The 6767-nt window shown below is 37.7% G+C and overlaps 1 pseudogene; it reads right to left on the bottom strand.

The window, feature by feature from the left end:
• Positions 1-275: 275 nt before the first annotated feature.
• Positions 276-711, bottom strand: LOC110132635 (small ribosomal subunit protein eS24 pseudogene; annotated as a pseudogene).
• Between the last annotated feature and the right edge of the window lie 6056 nt (positions 712-6767).

The raw sequence follows: 6767 nt of genomic DNA, 5'->3' as shown, positions 1-6767 counted from the left end.
GGTTTGATAGCCTTCTTGGCCTGTTCTCACATGGATTTTCCTTTTGTCAGGAGTGAGGAGAGAGAGATCTCTGGTGTCTCTGCTTATATTAGTTCTATTGGATTAGGACTCCACACTCATGACCTCATTCTACCTTTGTTACCTTCTGTACCCAGATACATTTGTTTTGGAAGCTATGACTTCCTTTTTTTTTTTTTTTTTTTTTTTGGAAAAGGTCTTAGTTTATTCTTTCATGAAAAATCTGCACAAGCACCGCAGATACAGTCACTGCAGAATCTTTACTCCTTCTTTTTGCCAGCACCAACACTGGCCTTTGCAGTCCCCCTGACTTTCTTCATTCTGTTCTTGCGTTCTTTTCGCTGTTTTCTTGAGGTCTTTTTCTTCTCATACAGGCCGTGTCTTGAGAGCCTATGTTTGGGCTCATTCTTCTTCGCGTAATCCAAGGAATCGTAAATCATGCCGAAGCCAGTTGTCTTGCCACCACCAAAATGGGTTCTGAATCCAAATACAAAGATGACATCTGGTGTGGTCTTGTACATTTTGGCCAGTTTTTCCTGAATTTCTGTTTTAGGTACTGTTGCCTTTCCAGGGTGAAGAACATCAATGACCTAAGAAGAAATTATCAAGCATTTGTTTCTGCTGAAGCAGTCAGTTGGTCATGAACTTCCTAGTCCGGATAGTTACTGTGTCGTTCATGATGGTGGCTGATCTTCAAGCAGCCAGGGAAGAAAAGACGGAAGCTACGACTTCTATGTGGGAATATCGGGAGGAACACATTTCAGTCCACAGCAGACAGTAAAATAAAAATAACACTTTAGAATGAGCCATGTCAAAAGCACAGAGAGCCAACTTGAAAGATCTGCCAATTGTCAAAATTAGAAGTGACTGACCAACTAAAAATAATGATAATATAGTATTATGATCAAAGAACAGAAATAGGACTCTATCCTGATATAAATAAATAACTGACTATACAAAGGGTGGATGAGGGATAAGTCTTCTTTACAGAAGGCTCTTAAAGCTTAAATGCAGATACACACCCATATGTGTGGTGAAGCCTAATTCTCCTCCTCCCTTTGAATGTGGGCTGAACTAAGTGATGTATTTCCAAAGACTAGAACGTGGAAAGCATCTAGTAAATTCACACTGGAGGAATCTGACTGACTTCATTTAATCAAATCATAATGTAACCAGTCATGCATCTTTTCATATCACATGAGGAAAATGGTAAGCACAAAAAATTTACTGTTATCGTGTGTTTGATTAAAGGGCAGATATTACAACTCTTTGCCAGGAAATAGATTCCTGTGATCACCATTTCATTATCATTGACAACTCAGTAAATGAAAGTCACTCATATCCATTCTTTGACCAATGAATAAAGAAGCACTTTGAAAGAAATGATCTTTGTAAGCAAAGAGAAGAGTAATTCATATCTTTCTACTTTTAATATATCTTGGTAAAAATTTGGATCGATTTCTGATATCCACATGCATACACACACAAACACACACACACAAATTCAAGCATGCTCTCTTCTTAGAAGTCCCTTTTCCTCTTAGCAAACATTATAATCTTGGGAACCATTCAAGGCCCATCTCAGATGGATTTTTTTTTAATGAAATTGTCCATGATCTTTCAAATAGAAAGACATTTCCTCTACGGTCATATTTTCATCATTTTTATCTTTTGTAATCTATATTTCTATATTTGCTCTGTTTTACTTTTATATTGGGGCTTCCTATGTACACGAATCCACATGCCAATGTAGGAGATACAAGAAATGTGGGTTCCATTCCTGGGTTGAGAAGATCCCTGGAGTAGGACAACATGGTAACCCACACCAGTATTCTTGCTTGGAGAATTCCATGGAAAGAGGAGCTTCCATGGGGCCGCAAAGAGTCAGGAGCAACTGAGCACCTTTATACTACAAAGCTGCTTAATTAAAGACAATTATGAAAGGTGCTGCATACCTTAATATTCTAAGTGCCAGGATTCTCTTTCCTATTGGATACAGCCCCAAGAATGGAATTGGTGCCAGAAGGATATTCAGTTTTAATTTTAAAATATATTTACCAGATTGTTTAATATATTTGTAACACCTAAAATTTTCACTCACTAACTGTATATCATTATATTTTCACAGATTTTCACAAAAAGAGGAACTCAGAAAATTGTAAATTTATTCTTTTATTTTAGGAAAGTAGCCTAATGCATTAAGTCAGCCCCAGAGAAACATTGATTTGAAGATTATTACTTCCACAGTTTATTGCCTGCATAACACTAGAGAAATTAAATCCACTGAACATTTTATTTTTCTGTTTGTAGAATGGGTACACTACTTATATTTCAGATAGTTATGAGAATTAAGTGACCAAATATATGTGACATTTCAATCATGCTATTAATTTAAAAATTATTTGACTTGAATTAATATCTATTATATATGACTGCCATAAAAATGATTTTTAGATTTGCCAAAAATTTTTAAGTGTTTAAAAATAAGTATATATTATAAAGTTTTGTTCAAACATTTGAAATAATTTGAACTTTATGTCATTTCATGCTATAATTATGGTAATATAGAGACAAACTGTTAAAAGATAAGTTCAGTTCAGTTCAGTCACTCAGTCATGTCTGACTCTTTGCGACCCCATGAACCGCAGCACATCAGGCCTCCCTGTCCATTACCAACTCCTGGAGTCCACCCAAAGCCATGTCCATTGAGTCGATGATGCCATCCAACCATCTCATCCTCTGTCATCCCCTTCTCCTCCTGCCCCCAATTCCTCCCAGAATCAGGGTCTTTTCCAATGAGGCAGCTCTTCACATCAGGTGACCAAATTACTGGAGTTTGAGCTTCAACATCAGTCCTTCCAATGAACACCCTGGACTGATCTCCCTTAGGATGAACTGGTTGGATCTCCTTGCAGTCCAAGGGACTCTCAAGAGTCTTCTCCAACACCATAGTTCAAAAGCATCAATTCTTCTGTGCTCAGCTTTACAGTCCAACTCTCAAATTGGGACACATTAAAATTTTCCAGAGTTTATTTGAGAAAACATCAATTTGAACTGGAAAAATGTTTTAGGAGCTAGAAGAAAGCTTTCCTAGAGCTTATACAGAAATTAAGCAGGGAAATTATATGATTGGCTTTAGCTTAAGCAGCTCCCTTATTTGAGAAATCCTACCTGGCTATATGTGATTGATTGTTCTTAAATTTTGTTTTCTTTGATATGAGTGCATTTACAGGAACTAACTCTAGCTTATTTTTCAGTGTGCTTTTATAGGCTACCAAAGCATTAAAACCACCTCAGTCTGATGGTCTCCTTGTTTAATTACTTTAATAATACAAACACAAATTATTTAAAAATGTTCTTTAAAGAAAATTAGCATTAGTTCTTCTGTGTCTGAATTTTAAATACACTTGCACAGATTTTGTGGCAGAAAGACATAGAAACAATAAGACTATTTACATTGTATTTCCCACTATGTGACACTGTCTTAAATATAACAAGCCCACTGACACCTCATATAACTACCCAGGATTTAAATCACCCAAGAAGGGACTAGAAATTCCCTCTATAAAGCATGCTAATTGTGACTATAACCCTACAGGGATCTTTTGATCTTATCCCAATCACTTAATTGTTCTTTTATTTCATCATTCAAAATCATTTGTACCATTTCATGTGTTAGTGGAGGCATTTAATTGTGAGAGTCAATTTTTAAGACCGAATTCATTAATTTTTCTGGTCAGTCACTTTCCATTGCTATATTATTTGGGAACTTCAAATCAGGCTCCTCAATTTTCTCATCTGAGGACATATAAATCCTTCTTCTTTTTTTTAATTCTACCGATGAAGTTACAAACCCTTTAATATACCTTGGAGCAGCACAGAGATTAAAATAATATTTGATGTATCATTCATCTAATAAAACTAGAGCATCATTCTCTATTTCTTCCTAACAGAAATGACTGTCTCCTATGGGCCATATATCCCCAGTGACTGGAATTTTGACTAGGAGGCATTATTCAGTAAAATTTTATTTCATATGGCTTGTGATCATAACCATATCCCAAATATTAGTTTTTACACACACAGATTCCTAGTAATAGTTAGATAATGCTGTCAACCTAATTTCTGTAAAGATGATGCTCTCTATCCAATCTTTGACTAGTTTCCTTTTTATCTGTGGTTAACCAAGCTATTATAGAACAATGGTAAAGGCCAAACCATCCAATAATACCCTCTCAGAATTTAGGTGTATTTTAATGTTCCCCTAGACAACACACCCCCTCATCTTGACCTCAAGTGCACTAGACAATAAAGATTCACATTCTTCAGCAATTAAAATATCCAGTTGTCCTTGGTGAAAGGACAAGTCCTCTCCCAGGTTTATTGACGGGAGTAATTACTTGATTAACCAAGTTGCTTATACCTTCCCTGACCTCCCAGGCTGTGTTATTTTTTTTTTTTTTTAATTTTCTTTCTTTCTTTCTTTATGGCAGTGCTGAGTCTTCATTCTGTGTGAGGTTTTTCTCTAGTTGTAGCAAGTGGGGGCTGCCCTCCGGTTGCAATGCAAGGGCTTCTCATCGTGGTGGCTTCTGGCTTCTCTTGTTGCGGAGCACCAGCTCTGGGGCGCGAGGGCTTCAGATGTTGCGGCTCCCAGACTCTGGAGCACAGGCTCAACAGTTACAGTGTGAAGGCTTAGTTGCTCTGTGGCTCGTGGGATCCTCTCGGATCAGGGATCAGACCTGTGTCTCTTACACCGGCAGGAAGATCCTTCACCAGTGAGTCACCAGTGAAGCCCCCCAAGTTGATTTACAGACACAGTCACTCTTTTGGAAGACAGTTCTTATTAGCATCACTACTTCGATAGATTAGCAAGCCTTTTTCTTCATGGTGAGCCTTTAGCATCGCCTTTCAGTTGCTTCTATAGTACTCCTACCAAAGCAGCACTTAATATCCCCACAAAGCATCTGGCAAAATTTGGCCTTTACAGACCACACCTTTACATGTATTGTTGTCACTGAAGCTATCAGGTGCATGCCTTTTGGAACAACAGCATGCAACCAAAAATATTACATGCCAATGGGACTTTCTTTTGTGTATAATCTATCCTCAAATACATCGTCCAGCTACATGGAGATGTTCTTGATGTGCCTCAGAGAAGGGGTTACATGTATTTTAGGTCACCAAACTGCACCCAGTTTACTTCTGTTGAGGTTATCTGGGATCAATTTCCACTTTCCTTATATCAGTTTCATCTGTACTCACTTTTGCTACAGCCAAATGAGAAAATCAAGCTAGAACAACCCACTGTCTGGGTTCAATTCTGAGATACCACTTAGTTTGCTAGACGTGTTACCTTGGTTGGGTAACCAATTCTCCCTGAGCTTAAAATTTCTCAACTGTAAAACAACGCTAATGTTAATCTTACCTCACAGAGCTGTTTGGAAGATTAAATGAATTAGTGTGATAATGTGATAAAAATAAAATGTAGCACATAGTATGTGTTCAGTAAATTACATTCACCTTTACAATAAATTACAATCACTAAAATAGTTTTGAAGATGTACTTATTGTCACAGACATTTGGGATAAATAAACTGGGCATGAACTGAAGTTGTACAGTTGGAAGGGAATGAAAACATGCCTCACCATTTATTATCTGACTTTGCTAGTAAGAGTGAAAGGAAAACTGGAAGCATTAATAACAGTCTGATTATTGGCTGATTACTCTTAGCCAGTGAAAATTACACTGTCAAAAAGAAATACTGTAGTTCTTAGCAATGAACCATTCCAAATCCTCTCAGAGGAGATAGATGTCATCAGTTCCAGAGATCTACACTAAGAAAGGTGAGAAGAAAAATTTATTATAGAAATTCAATGTAGATGGGAAAGGGGTAGATTTGTCAGTACTATAGGATTTTGGAGAAGGAAATTTCAACCCATTCCAGTATTATGCCTGGGAAATTCCATGGACCGAGGAGCCTGGTGGGCTGCAGTCTACACGGTTGCAAAAGAGTCAGACATGACTTAGTGACTGCGCTCTACAGACTTTGGTTCTATAAACTACATTCTCTAGTTTCTGTATGAAATGGTTTGGCATGTGGGGTCTTGCTGAGTAGGGAAGGACTGCCTTTCCCAAGGTTAGCAGATTCCTAGAGATAGCAAACTCTCCCTATATGCAAACGTACTTATGAGTTACTGACAAAGCTGCAACGAAAGTGTCAGTCAGAGTTACGAGAGTCTTAAGGCATGGTATGAAAAGACTTACCTCCCAGCTCATTCAAGGTTCTCATAAGCTATTGGCAAAGATGTAAGTTTCCTGTCACATGGGTCTCTCCACACAGTAGCTAACATTCTGTTAGTCTGTTACTCTCAGAGTGAGGATTTCCAGAGAGACAGACATGCACACAAGAAGTCAAAGCTCAGAAGTGACATCTCATTCCTTGTGCTATATTCTATTGAATAGAAATCAGTAGGTCAAGCCCACATTTCAAGTGTGGGAATTATAGACACAAGGGAATCCTTGTGGAATGGAAAATTAAGAGATGGGGATCACTCACTGGTAGTTCTTTTAGGGGATGCCTTCCATTGAAAAGGAATGACGATATTTTATATTTAAATATGCTGTCTGCATTGATCACTGAGGAAGGTTTTCTTATCTCTCCTTGCTCTTCTTTGGAACTCTGCATTCAAATGGGTATATCTTTACTTTTCTCCTTTGCCTTTCACTTCTCTTCTTTTCACAGCTATTT

The sequence above is a fragment of the Odocoileus virginianus genome, chromosome 28 (assembly GCF_023699985.2).
Source record: "Odocoileus virginianus isolate 20LAN1187 ecotype Illinois chromosome 28, Ovbor_1.2, whole genome shotgun sequence".
Classification (NCBI taxonomy): Eukaryota; Metazoa; Chordata; class Mammalia; order Artiodactyla; family Cervidae; genus Odocoileus; species Odocoileus virginianus.
The sequence above is the reverse complement of the archived record's forward strand: the minus strand, read 5'-3'. Positions and strand labels throughout refer to the sequence as shown.